Source organism: Oryctolagus cuniculus, chromosome 1 (genome assembly GCF_051225735.1).
Source record: "Oryctolagus cuniculus isolate XC-2025 breed Fujian yellow rabbit chromosome 1, ASM5122573v1, whole genome shotgun sequence".
NCBI classification, from domain to species: domain Eukaryota; kingdom Metazoa; phylum Chordata; class Mammalia; order Lagomorpha; family Leporidae; genus Oryctolagus; species Oryctolagus cuniculus.
The window spans coordinates 59,974,807-59,989,776 of NC_142867.1; the positions used below are offsets into that span (position 1 = coordinate 59,974,807).

The 14,970-nt window shown below is 40.3% G+C and overlaps 1 pseudogene; it reads left to right on the top strand.

The window, feature by feature from the left end:
- The window catches only part of LOC138846009 (ADP-ribosylation factor-like protein 1 pseudogene), a 27,752-nt pseudogene extending 14,683 nt beyond the window's left edge, over positions 1-13,069 (top strand).
- Positions 13,070-14,970: the final 1,901 nt, after the last annotated feature.

Sequence of the window (14,970 nt, forward strand, 5' to 3'; positions counted from 1 at the left end):
CCATCATTTTCTCCATTCTCATCTCTGCATGCAGTGTTGTATTTCCCTCTCTACTCAGTTTCCAACATTCCTCATCACCTGCCTGTCTCTGTAACAATGTGGTCTCCAGGTTGCTCTGCATATTCTTGCAAGGAGAGAGGGTTCCTTCCCTGAGACTGGTAAGCTGCTGACTCTCACAGCTACACCCAAGGCTTTGGTTTCCTGTGTGAGTGAGGGGATGGACTTTATGTTCAGAACAGGAAATGAAAAATTGATTTCATCTCTGTTTTGCTTGTTTTTTCTCATTTGTTAAAAAGCCAGCTGATTATAAGGAAGTCATTAATGTTTTGTTCCGAGTTCTGGGTTTAAAATTATCTGAAATAGAATGCTAATCTCTCTCTCTCTCTCTCTCTCTCTCTCGTGTGTGTGTGTGTGTGTGTGTGTGTGTGTGTGTGTTTGCCCCTGTGGTGACAATGGAGTGGTCACAGGATAACAAATATGGAAAAAATTAAGCAGAGAAAGAATCTGGGAAGAGATACATGAGCACAGTAGATTTTCCTCATCAGGGCAAGTGCTTTAACTGCCTCTTTTGTTTTATTTCTCAAGTCACTTAAGGATAACCAGAGAAGTGTACCCCTGCGCTGGTGAAATTTGTTAGCTCTTATTCCTTGTCATAGAGCTTTAGGCTAGAACTAGCTTTTTTTTTAATCTCTTGTCTGATACCTTTGTGCTATAATTAGTTCTATTCTCCTACAATGTGCTATAATTAGTTTTGATCTCTTACAGTAATTAATTTGGAAATGTATACATTTGTAAATTACATTTGCTGATTTAGAGGATGCTACACTAAAGTGGTTAACCTCATAAAGTGTGTAAAGGTCTAAAAAGCATACTGTTTGTTTTTGCAAATATGAGAATTTCACTGTTTCTATCACTGATGTTATCAGAAGTCTACAGTAATGTCATTTCTGAGTTTTCTCTCACTTTCAAATCTCATCTAGAGTATTTTCTTTTGGTTGGTTATTCTAATTCTCGATAATACAAATATTGCTTTAGATAGTATATTGTGTTTCTGTTTCAAACGTTTCTCATCTGACATGTAATTTTCCAGATAGTTCCCATACTCATGTTTTCAAGATACTCCAGATACCCTAACTACATGGTCTCATGGTTCCCCCTTCCACTCACAGTGCATCTGCACAGCTTCATCTGCAGGGATCTGCCTTGTCCTCTTGGACCACACTTTGATAAAACTCCTGTCACATCATGTTGCATTTTGGTTCTTTGCTCATCTGTATGATGACTCACATCCTTCAGACCACAGACATCCCATCTGATAGCGTCATTCCTGATTATAAGAGATTCTGTCTCATTTATGCTTAGGATCTTAATTCCAGACAAAATGTATGAAATATCACACTACACTCTATAAATTTGTACAAATATTCTGTGTAACAAAAAGAAAAATAGAAATGTGTGCTGATTGGATAAGGAAGTTAACATGTCTGAGCTGGTTCCTCAGGGGTATAGAGGGCTAATAATAAGCTATTTCAATCCATTTTCATGAGGAACAAAGGGGATATAAGCTTGCAAGAACTGTTTCTTACTTTAAAAATCCCTTTTGCACCCTTTTTCCATAGAATAAATAAATGAAGTATTTACTAATGTACAAGACATGTAACGTCAGTCAGAGGATCCAACAGTTATCAGTGAAAGAGATCAAAGCGTTCCACTCCAAGTTCCTCTCTTGGGTTAGTGTATTTCCACTTGGATATTCAGAGAAACTGAAGACCTCTGCTAAGAGGAATGGATTTTGAAAAGCCCTCCTTTTGTAGAAAGAAATCCATCCTACTGACACTAGTGAAGTACAGAGCAGGTACAGGCAGAGGCTATTTAGTCTGACACCATCCTAAGGCCATTTCTGCTACGAAATCTATTTTCACAAGAAGGAGATCTGACAGGTCTGACACGTGACCCAGACAGAGATTACCAAGATGACAGTTACGTAGGAGCCTTCATCTGGAGAGAAAAACAACCCTGGCTTCCATTCACCTATTTCCCCCAACCTTCCATAGCCTGCTCCACCTCCATTCCAAGAAGCCCAAGCCCCTGCTTTGTTTAGATCTGTATAAGGTTGAGCCTCTTTGCACCTCCTTGATTTTCATACTTTGTGTAGTGGCCCCGTAGTAAATTTGTATACACTTTACTGTTAGTTTGCATATTGTCAATTTATTTCATAGAATAAAACTATCAAATTTCCAAGAGGGTTCTTAAGTTTTGGGTGCAGGGAAGGTGACCAAGTAATGAGTGGCTGAGTGAGGAATCTGTGGTGGCCCTGTTATCTACTTCAACAACGTTTGAGAGGACACAATGAGATGGCATACGCTAATCTCTCACTGTGTTTTGCCTACGGAGATTATTTACATATTAAAATTATTTTCTCTGAAATATGAAATTACCCTGAAGATTAAATCTCTCACAGTAAGGAGCAGCAAGGAAGATGTCTCTAATTGAATGCCCTGCCCTTTTTCTAGGTTTCTCCTGACATCCCAACTCAAAATTCCTTTTTTTAATATTTTTTTGTTTTATTTATTTGAAATGCAGAGTTACACAGAGAGAGAAGAGAGGCAAAGAGAGAGAGAAAGGTCTTCCATTCCGCTGGTTCACTCTCCAGATGGCTGCAATGGCCAAAGCTGAGCTGATCCGAAACCAGGAGCCAGGTGCTTCTTCCGGGTCTCCCACATGGGTACAGGGGCTCAAAGACTTGGGCCATCTTCTACTGCTTTCCCAGGCCATAGCAAAGAGCTGGATTGGAAGAGGAGCAGCCGGGACTAGAACCGGTGCCCATATGGGATGCCGGCGCTTCAGGCCAGGGCGTTAACCTGCTGTGCCACAGGGCTGCCTCAAAATTCTTGATTTATGTGCACATTCCTTCCCTGGAACTCTTGTAATATGCCCCAGAAATGGGTCTGAGCGTATATGTTAAAGTCCCAGCTTTCTAAGGAGAGGTGCTTAAACACAGTCATATTTTGCTGGCCTAATTCGAAGCCTCTTGAATCTGTACTTGCCTCCTCTGCATTTCTGAAGAGCAGCTTTCCTGCACTTAACCCAGGAATTTTTCCCAGAACCTCTCCTGGAGGGGCAGATTTTTATGATATCCTTCTACCTCCATATTGACCGGTACTGAAGCCTTTCTCTTCCCAGAAGACCAGTGTCACAGATATTTTTGTGTGTGCCATGGGCAGTGGACATACCCCTCTTTTGGTAACCCCTCTTTTGAAATGCAGTTATTCATCAGTTGCTTTGGTTCTTCTCTGTGGAGGAGACCCACCATGGATTCCTTAACCTTGTGCTGTGTTACAAGGTTAAATTAGTACAATGAATGTGAATGGAGTGTTTTTGGCTACTAACATCATTAATTTATGCCTCATAATAAGGTACTTTCATTTTCTACTCTAAATCTAGAGCTGGGACTGGAATGAGGCAAAAGTGGCCTGTTGGGTACATGGGCAACAGAGAGTGAGAGTTTGCTCACATTCTGGATGTGAAGTGCTTTGCTTCCTTCACCCAGTTTCCAGTCCCAGCTTGCAGGGTTGGCTGAGAGTCATGTGGAGTGAGACCACCCACCTCTAACTCAGACGCTATTGCTGGTTGTGTTATCTGAGATTTCTGCCTGATCCTTTCCTTTAAGCTGGCTCAGAGATTCACTAAGAGGATGTTTCCCTTAAAGGATTCCATTGTCATCTTCTGAAATCCAGTAAGATACTTGCCAACAAAGAAAGAGAGGGAAAAGCAGAAGAAAACTCAGGTCCCCAAGGAAAAGACACAGTGGCAACAGTCCTTGCCTTGAAATGCAGTTATTCATCAGTTGCTTTGATTCTCTGTAGAGGAGACTCATCATGGATTCCGTAACCTTGTGCTGTATGAGGGTCTATAATTACAAGGTTAAATTAGTACAATGAATATAAATGGAGTGTTTTTGGCTACTAACATCATTAATTTATGCCTCATAATAAGGTGCTTTCACTTTCTACTCTAAATCCCATGTGCAAGATACACCTAAATGAATTAAAATAATATTGTTATAAAATATAAATCACTTTCATTTTATTTTCAATCTATGTTTAATCAAATTTTGCTTTCTTTCTTTAGCTTGCGGCACAGTGAGTGATAAAATTAACATTCATGCTGCTCAAAACAGAGAATCAAAGATTTTCAGGAAACCAGAAGCCTCCAAGCTTCCCAGCAGTTCATAACTCTCCGCTTTTCCCTGATGCAAGCACATTCCTAACAAAAATGTAACTAATCTCCCTTATTTTATTATACTTCTATCACCTAATTTTGACATTCAATACAATGTAGAAGACTGGCCTGGTTTTTAACTTTGTATAGACGTAAATCTCATTATACACTAAGTACTGGTGTATGTGTCTGCTCAATTCATATCTTGTTTATAAGATCAATTCATGATTTTGCTTAAAATATAACTTCTTTCAATGATATTGAAATTGACATCATAATTCTACTATTTTTGGGCACTGAATTTCCCCTGGTATGTTATAATCGATACTGCTAACAACCTTTCTGTGTGTAATATTGCCAGAGTTGGGCATTTAAACGCAAGATACCCAGTTACATTTGAATTTCAGATAAACAGCCATGATTTTAATGAATATGTTCTATGCAATATTTGGAAATACTTATGATATAAATTTATTTATTTTTTATCTGAAATTCAAATTCAACTAGGTTTTCTGAATTTTATCCAGCAATCTTACTTGTATGTATTTTTCTGATGCAAAAAGTACAAACTTCTATACTCTGTATATCTAGGAGCAGAATTGCTGAATCACAGGTCATGTATATATTTAGCTGTAACAGATACTGCCAAAATATTCCCCAAGGAGTTCTTACGCATTTTTACTTTGAACAGAAGACAGACAATACTCTCCTTTACACACAAGGATGTTAACACATTAACAGCCTTAGTTTGACAATTTTATAGCATGTAGGAGTATTTCAATGTGGTTTTAATCTTTGTTCTTACAGTATTAATAGTTAAATGCCTTTTTTAACATTCTTGGTCGATTTCACTTCCCCTTTTTGCATCACGTTTAAGGAATCTTTCCCTTTCCCACAGGGAAAGCAGCCCAATATATCACAGCTTCAGAGCTGTGAGATAGCCACGGAGACTTGCAACTCTGTCCCCTCAAAGGGCTTCAGGCACACTCTTGGTTTCAATTCAGTGATTCATCTCTGTAGAATCTTGAACAGACAAGTTATAAACTAAACAAATTTTCTGTAACCATATCACTTTCTTTTTGTTCTCTGTAAAATAGTCTTGGTGATACTTGGAAGAAATGCCTAACACAACAGTGATCAAATGCAAGTGATTCATTAGATGTATTATTCCAGTGTCAATTTATATAGAGGGGGGAAAGCAAAACCAAACACCAAACATAGTCATGATGAAGAAGAACAAGTAAATTAGAAGACTTAAATCATGGGAATTAGGAAATGCCAGCGTGCAGTTAAGAGTACAAATTTGAAAGTTAGACTGGTTTGTTGTACATAGGGCTACCACTGTTTACTACCCATGTGATCTTGGAGAGTTACCTACCCTGTCTCTGCTTCACTTTCTCATAGAAGTGCAAGGATCACTTAAACAATGTACATGCCTGGCACATAGTGTGTGTTCCCATGTTAGGTAGTAGTAGTCCCAGTAGCAGCAGCAGCAACAGCAACAACAGCTAAAGTCATGATAATAGAAGTAATTTGAGTAGTTGTTAACATTTCTGTTATTATATTGAAATATAGTTATGTGTGTGGCCAACAGTGTGGTGTAGCAGGTAAAGCTGCTGCCTGTGACACTAGTATCCCATGTAAGTACTGGTTCGAGTCCTGGCTGCTCCACTTCTGATCCAGCTCCCTGCTAATGGCCTGGACAAAGCAGCAGAAGATGGCCCAAGTCCTTGGGCCCCTGTCACCCACATGAAAGACCAAGAAGAAGCTCCTCGCTCCTAGCTTCAGCCTGGCACAGCCCTGGTTGTTGTGGCCATTTAGGGAGTGAACCAGCAGATGGAGGCACTCTGTGTGTGTGTGTGTGTGTGTGTGCATGTCTCCACTCTCTGTAATTCTGACTTTCAAATAAATCTTTGAAAAAAAGAAATATAATCATGTCTACACTCTGTTCTCAGTTGTACATTCCTGAAGAAAGGTTCTAAGCTCTGTGTTTTGACCCAAACACTAACTATAAATTTGTTTGCCTTCGGTTTCCTATGTCTTTTACTTTCTCTGAATAGGAATTTTTAAAAAAGATTTTGAAATGTAAATTTCAGAAAGGAAGTTAGGAATGAAAGGCAAAATGTTTTCTAAGCCAACACAGAATTAAAGCACTTTTGGGTCCCTTGGCAATGTTGTCTAATATAATCCAGTGTCACTATTATTGTTAACATTATGAAGGATTTGCATTCAGGAGCCAGCATTGTCGCATAGCTGGTTAAGATGCCACCTACAGTGTCAGCATTACACATAAGCACCAGTTAAAGTTTCAGCTGCTTCACTTCCCATCCAGTTCTCTGGTAACGTGCTCGAGAAAACAGCAGAGGATGGCCCAAGTATTTCAGCCCCTGGAACCCACATGGGAGACCCAGATGGAATTCCTGGGTCCTGACTCGTGGCTTCAGCCTGGCCCAGCCCGTTGTAGCTATTTGGTGAGGGAATCAACAGATGGAAGATTCTCTCTCTCTCTTTCTCTCTCTGCCTTTCAAATAAATAAGCAAATTTTTAAAAAAGGATTCACATTTATTACATCGGAATAGATAAGGAATAGAGCATATTTTCGAGGCAAAAAAACCTCCTTAACAGTTTAATTATCTTTGCTGTCTTCCTTTGGACTGTAGGAACAAGCATGTTCATATTGTGCTTTTTTATATTGTGATTATACCAGCTTCATTGTGGTAGATGCAAAAATGTGACTCCTGGATTCTCTGTCAAGGAAGGACATGTTACCCAGGGAGGGAAATAAACTCAACAGCCAGTCTTCAGTTGTCAGAGCTTGTAAATTTGCCTCGAATATAGGAAGCTGCTTCGCTTAAATCATACTCTTCCCAGAACCACCTATATTAAGTGACTGAATGATATAGAATGTAAAGATCCAGGAATTTGACCATGGCCCAGGCCACTTTGATGGGCTGCACTCAATCTGGAGATCCCTATCTGGTTCAAGAAGTTTTATGAGCTTGCACCACAGTTCAGTTTTTTCCTCTCCCAAATCCCTCTCTTGGCTCTGCTTTCACAGATGTTGCTCTCTAATAACCAGCTTGCACCCGACAACATTTTGTCATTTGCTTCAGGAGAAATCAATCTGCAACATCCTTCAACTTCATAAATATACTACATCCAAAAGTATTTCAACAATGGGGTTGTGGAATAAAGAAACAGGGCAAAAAGAAAATAAGGGTTACAAAAAATTCTCCTCTTCCGAGCACATGCAGCAAGAGCACAACATCCTCAAGAAGTAAGAGCAGCAGGCATTGAAGAAATGACCAGCAGGTGAGAAAGGGAGCAGTGGCCCACAATGTTGTTGAGATCAGCAGAGAGAGAAGCATGATAGATTGTTGTTAATAGGAAACTCACTAGAAATAATGAGAAACAGGAAAATGGTGGATGAGAAAAGAGAAGAATATAGCAGATGAACAGAGCATGACACAGATATTTTCCCAGGTGGTCATGAAATTGGGGATAGGAGAGGAGGGGTCAATGAAGGAAACCTTATGGCAGATGTTTGGTGTGGTGGTTAAAATGCCATCTGGGCTACCTCTATCCCATATTGGAATACCTGAGTTCAAGTTACAGTGCTGCTTTCCATCCAAAAAAAACACATATCCTGTCTACACACTGGGAGACCCAAATGGAGGTCTAGGCTCTTGATTTTGGCCTGGCTCAGTCCTGCTGTTGTGGGCATTTAGGAAATGAACTAGTGGGTGGCAAACATCTCTCTCTCTCTCTCTCTCTCTCTCTCTCTTTAGCTCTCTCTATATCTCCACCTTTCTAATAATTTTAATTAATTTTTAAATGAAATTAATTAGTTTCATATTCATTTATTTTATTTTTTTTTATTTTTTTGACAGAGTGGACAGTGAGAGAGAGAGACAGAGAGAAAGGTCTTCCTTTGCCGTTGGTTCACCCTCCAATGGCCGTCGTGGCCGACACGCTGCAGCCGGCGCACCACACTGATCCGAAGGCAGGAGCCAGGTGCTTCTCCTGGTCTCCCATGGGGTGCAGGGCCCAAGGACTTGGGCCATCCTCCACTGCACTTCCCTGGCCACAGCAGAGAGCTGGCCTGGAAGAGGGGCAACCGGGACCGAATCTGGCGCCCCGACTGGGACTAGAACCCAGTGTGCCAGCGCTGCAAGGCGGAGGATTAGCCTAGTGAGCCACGGCGCCAGCCTCATATTCATTTAATAAATTAATATAATAAATAATAAATTTAAATAGAATGATTTAATAAATTTTAAATTAATTAATTTTTTAAAGAAAGAATGGTTTTGTCTTGCAAATGCATTCCTTAGAAAAGTGAGGTGGAGTTAATAAACTCAGTTGAACCAAAACAAACAGCTTGGCCTTGGTCCCATGTGTTCTAGGCTGGCACTACTCTGCTATGCCCAGTGTCTGTTCCAGGTGTGTTTTATACCTGGAAAATTCTTCACCTGCCCCTGACCACCAGTCACCCGTACCATCCTGAACATATTCCCCAGGAGAACCTAACAGTTAGTCTCTAAAGACTCTGATACTAAAGCCTGTGCTCTTTTGAATGTGATGTCCTGACTCTGGGCTGGGAAGGACACTGGACTAAGGCAATGTACTGAGGAGTCCAACTCCATTTTTCTCCTGAGATTTCATGATACTACTTAGAAGTTTCACCGATCTTTCTCCTCTCTGGACTTCACATCGGGTATACCACTTTAGCTTTTTTTATAAGGCTGGTCTACTAGTAATAAGTACTTTAGCATTTGTTTATCTTTTTTATTTTTTAATTTTTATTTGTTTATTTTTTGACAGGCAGAGTTAGACAGTGAGAGAGAGACAGAGAGAAAGGTCTTCCTTTTGCCATTGGTTCACCCCACAAGTGGCCACTACGGCCAGCGCGTTGCGGCCGGCGTGCTGCGCCGATCCAAAGCCAGGAGCCAGGTGCCTCCTCCAGGTCTCCCATGCGGGTGCTAGGCCCAAGCACTTGGGCCATCCTCCGCTGCCTTCCCAGGCCACAGCAGAGAGCTGGACTGGAAGAGGAACAACCGGGACAGAACCTGGCGCCCCAACCGGTACTAGAACACAGGGTGGCAGTGCTGCAGGCGGAGGATTAGCCTAGTGAGCTGCGGCACTGGCCAGCATTTGTTTATCTTGCCATGTCATGATTTCCCTTTTATTTTTGAAAGGTGGTTAAGCCAGATATTGGTTGATGTTGTTTTCCCTCCATGGTTTCTGTTAAGAAATGAACTCTCACTGTCATTGGGACTTCCTTGTAAAACTGCCCTTTCTCTTGCTGCATTCAAGAGTCTCTTTGCTTTTTCAAAATTTGATTAAAATGTGTCTTGGTGTATATCTCTCTTTTTTTAAAAAAAGATTTATTTATTTATTTGAAAGTCAGAGTTACACAGAGAAGAGAGGCAGAGAGAGAGAGAGAGAGAGAGGTCTTCCATCCGATGGTTCACTCCCCAATTGGCTGCAACAGCCGGAGCTGTGCCAATCCGAAGCCAGGATCCAGGACCCTCCTCCAGGTCTCCCACGCAGGTGCAGGGGCCCAAGGACTTGGGCCATCTTCTACTGCTTTCCCAGGCCACAGCAGAGAGCTGGATCGGAAGTAGAGCAGCCAGGACTAGAACCAGTGCCCATAGGAGATGCCAGCACTGCAGGCGGCGCTTTACCCCTGTGCCACAGTGCTGGCCCTAGTGTATATCTCTTATTTTGTTTCCTTCTTGAAGTCTGTTGAGCTCTTTGAATGTGAACTAAATTTAATTTTTATTTTTTGAAGATTCCTTTTAGGCCCTCTCTTCTCATTCTGCTTCTGGAACTCTCATTGTGTATATTTTGGTAGAATTGATGCTTACCCATAAGTCTCATGGTCTCTCTTCATTTTTTCTTTATTCTTTTGAGATTCTGCTCTGCTGACTAGGCATGTTAAACTGTCCTATATTAAAGATCTGAGTCCTTCTTCTACAGGTTCAGCTTTGGTGTGGGAACTATTAATGAATACTTCCTTTCAGCTATTATAGGTTCCAGCTCTGGAATTTCTGTTTGAGTGCTTCTTATAATTTTTAAGGTCTTTATTGGTAGTTATTATTTAAAGAGACATCGCTACCTCAACTATAATTTTTTTCTCCATGATTTCTTTTAGCTCTTTGAGCATATTTAACCCAGTTGATTCAAATTACTTGCCTTATAAAACCATTTAATTGCTTTCTCAAAAACAGTTTTTACCATTTTTTCTGTAGATGGGCCATATCTTGTTTCTTAACATGCCTTTTAATATTTTAGTTCCACTTGACATTTTGAGTTCTATAATTTAGAGTATTATCATTCTAGAAATTAGATTCTTCCCTAAGTTCTGGGTTTGCTCTGTTGGTTCCTGTGAGTTGTAATGTCTGCAAAGTGACATTTTAAAACATTTTTGTCATGTGTTCTCTGAAATCTTTGTTCTTTAACCTTTGTTAAATCCTCATGTATTGATAAACAATTCTGAAATCCTTGAAAGAAAAAACTCATAAAATCTTTGCATTTACTTAGTGTAGAGTTCTAGCAAATATGATTCTGATGGTTTTCAATTGTTAATGCACTGTTTCATGTAAGGATGTACCCCTGTAACTCTTCATATTCACTGATGTGACTCTTACATAATGTTTTTATATAATACACATAATTGTGTTCAGACTATATGTTTAAATTGGCTGAAAATTTTTGAAAATATAATGTCTGATTTTAAAATATTAAAGTCAAAGATGACTGTTTACAGCCTGAGAAATGGAAATATTGGGTTAGGAATGATGTGATAGGCAAACAAAAGGAGGAAGATGTTTGAAAAGCAAGTAATTACTGCAATTTGATTCTTTCTGTTTTAATACACTCTAACGGGGAATTCTGGCTGGTGAAGACTATGTCTGTGCCTTAGGCTGATCCCTACACTGAGGTAGTATGTATCTTTGTTACCTCACCACAGGTCCCCACCTTTCTTCTTCCTTCTCCCCAGCTAGCCACCAACAATGCCCAAACACTTGGTATTTCTCTGACCAAATGCACAATTCCTTTTTGTCCAAGTTAAAAGAATTTTTTATCATCATTAGAGATAAAATAACAATGGGTGAAATATTTGAATACGGACCTAGGGGCTGGCATTGTGATGCAGTGTGTTAAGCCATATGTGGGATGCCTGCATTCCAAATTAGAGTGCAAATTCAAGAGTGGACTACTCTGTCTCCAATACAGATGCCTGCTAATGAGCCTGGGAAGCAGCAGATGGTTCAAGTACTTGGGTTCTTGCAGTCAATGTGGAAGAACTGGATGAAGTTTCTGGCTGCTGGCTGTGGCCCTGAGTGCTGCAGCCGGTTGGGAAGTAATCAGTGGATGGAAGAGTCTCTGTCACTCTGTCTTTCAAAATAATTAATCAAATAAATCCTTTTTAAAAAAATATGGACACTAGATTGTGTTGTAATCTTAAAGTACTATTCATAATTAAGAACTTTTATTAGTTTATTTTATCAGTAACTTCGAGACTAATTATTTCCTGAAATGATTTTAGAGTATCAATTTCTCCACTTTCAATGTTTGCTTTAGACATTTTGTGAAATGAAAGAAGCTAAGTAAAGAAAGGCAAATGCTGCATAATCTCACTCAGTTATAGAAACTAGGAAAGTGAATACTGTAGAAGTTTACAGTATAATGGTGGTTACCAGGGGTAGAGAGCTGAGTGGGGGAAAGGTTATTTAACAGATACTAAGTTATAGATAGACAGGACTAAGACATTCTGGTGTTCTATTACGCAGTAGGGTTACTATAGGTAATGATAATGAGTTGTATAATTTCCTTTAAAAAAAAAAAAAGAACTAAGAATTTTTAAATGTTTTCTCCAGCCCCCTCAATGAGTCCATCATGGAAGTTTCTGGGGCACCAGGTTCGTATGTAAAACACCTCAGAGCCACAAGTCAAGTGCAAAATAAAAAGAGGTGGAGGCAGCCAAGTTGGAATAGGGGATATTACTGAGGCCACAGGCTGTCTCTGAGGGTTAGGGAGGACAGGCAGGTGGTTCATCATACGTGATCTTTCTCAGTTATTTTTTTTTTTTCTAGTCTCTTTGGAACTTGGGAAATGAAGGTTTTAATTTTAGGACTTGTTGGAGCAGGAAAAAAACCACAATTTTGTACAGATCATAGATTGGAGAAGCAGTTACTACTATTCCTACCATTGGATTTAATATAGAGATAGTGACATAGAAAAACCTTAAATTCCAAGTCTGGGATTTAGGACAAACAAGAGTCATGCCACACTGGAGATATTATTCAAACATAATGCAGTCATTTACGTGGTACACAGTTGTGACTGAGAGTGACCTGCAATTTCCAAATCAGAATTAGTTCCTATGTTGGCTGAAAAGAGCTGAGAAATTCCATTTCAGTGGTGTTTGTGAATAAGCAGGATAGGTAGCAGGCCATGACACTCTCAGAGATGGCAAAGTCATCACACAGGTGACCTGCCTTTAAGGACTGAAAGTGGAAAATATTCAAAACGTCAGCAACTGGCCTTCATAAGGCCATGAAATGTTTAGCTGGAACATTAAAAAGCAGAGAGGGCCAACGCCAGGGTTCACTTGGTTAATTCTCTGCCTGCAGCACCAGCATCCCATATGGGCGCAAGGTTCTAGTCCCAGTTGCTCCGCTTCCAGTCCAGCTCTCTGCTGTGGCCAGGGAGGGCAGTGGAAGATGGCCCAGGTGCTTGGGTCCCTTCACCCACATGGGAGACCAGGAAGAAGCACCTGGCTCTTGGCTTCGGATCGACATAACTCCGGCCCTAGCAGCCATTTTGGGGGTGAACTAATGGAAGGAAGACCTTTCTCTCTGTCTCTCTCACTGTCTATAACTCTACTTGGCAAAAAAAAAAAAAAAAAAAGAAAGAAAGAAAGAAAGAAAAAAAGCAGAGAGTAATTCATTCATGTCAGGTACTCTGAAACAAAGGCTACATCATCTGTCTCTCTGGAAAAAATTCAGAATGCTTCTCACTACTAAATGTTGTAACTATAGTTGTCGGCACATATAAAACCAACTTCAGTGATTGTAATGAAGATAAAATATAAGTATTTGTTTGGAGGGGTAACTTGATTGAATCACCTGAGTTTCTATGTAGTGTGAAATATTTCAGGCTCCTAGCCTCAGCCTGTCACAGCCCCAGCTGTTGTGGGCATTTGGGGAGTGAACCAGCAAATGAAAGATATCCGTCTATCTATCTGTTATCTATCTATATATCTATCTCTGTGTGTCTTTATCTATCTCTGCCTCTCTATTTTTGAATAAAAATGAACAGGAATGATAACTTAAAGGAAAAAGAACAAAGGTGCCAAAGGGGAAGAAATGGGACCAGTCAATGAATGTTTCATGGACACATTGTTCTTTCAAAAATAAACAACAAGCTTTCAATTTCATATTTTTAAACTTACCAGTTCAATACTCTCTGTAGAATTAATTCTGTATAATAAAAACTGCCAATATCCTGACTAAATCACAAATCACTCTGGCAACTTAAAAATCAATCCATGTTAACACACTGAATGATGTTTTACATATAAAAAAAGTTAACAAAATATGTTTGGAACGTTGGGAACAATTAATGGAATGACAAAGCCTGGAGACTTTTGAAGCTAATATACACACTTTACTGGACAAGTGACTGACACTCTGGCCATTGGGACTATTTGGGGAATAAACCAGCAGATGGAAGACCTCTCTCTGTGTCTCTCCCTCTCCCTCTTTCTCTCTCTCTGTAACTCTGCCTCTCAAATAAATAAATAAATCTTTAAAAAAAGAAGAAGAAAGTTGAAGGAGAAACCATAACACTGATGAGATATTGGGTACTGATGAATGTTTGAGTCTACATACAGAGATGTACATGACATCAATAAATAGTTTTTCATGTAACAAATATTAAGGAAAGAGAAAGTATAAGAAGTGGGGCAGATGTTGTGGCACAGTAAGATAAGCTGTTGTTTGGAAAGCCTACCTCCCATATCAGAGTACCAGCTCCACTACCTCTGATACAGCTCACTGCTAGTGCACTTTGGAGGGAGGATATTATGGCCCAAGAGCTAGGGTTCTTGCCAGCCACATGAGAGATTCAGATGGAGTACCTGGATCTTAGGCTTCAGTCTGCCATAGCAGGCAATTAGAGAGTGAAGCAGCAAGTAGAAACTCTGTTCTCTGTCTCTCCCTCTCACTCTGTCACTCTGTTTTGAATTTTAAAAAGAAAAATCAAATTCAGAGGGAAAATGAACAAAAATGATGCATATAAAAGGTCAAGAAAAAATCATGAAACTCTCTAACAAAAATTGATAGAGAGGTAGTAATAAACCAAAACACAGGCTTTTCCTGCTTGAAAAATAAACATCAAGGTGTTGGCTGCAGTGCCAGCATCCCATATGGGCACCGCATTCTTTTTTTTTTTTTTTAATTTTTGACAGGCAGAGTGGACAGTGAGAGAGAGAGAGACAGAGAGAAAGGTCTTCCTTTTGCCATTGGTTCACCCTCCAATGGCCACCGCAGCCAGAGCGCTGCACTGATCTGAAGGTAGGAGCCAGGTGCTTATCCTGGTCTCCCATGAGGTGCAGGGCCAAGCACTTGGGCCATCCTTCACTGCACTCCCTGGGCACAGCAGAGAGCTGGCCTGGAAGAGGGGCAACCGGGACAGAATCCGGCGCCCCAACCGGGACTAGAACCCGGTGTGCCGGCACTG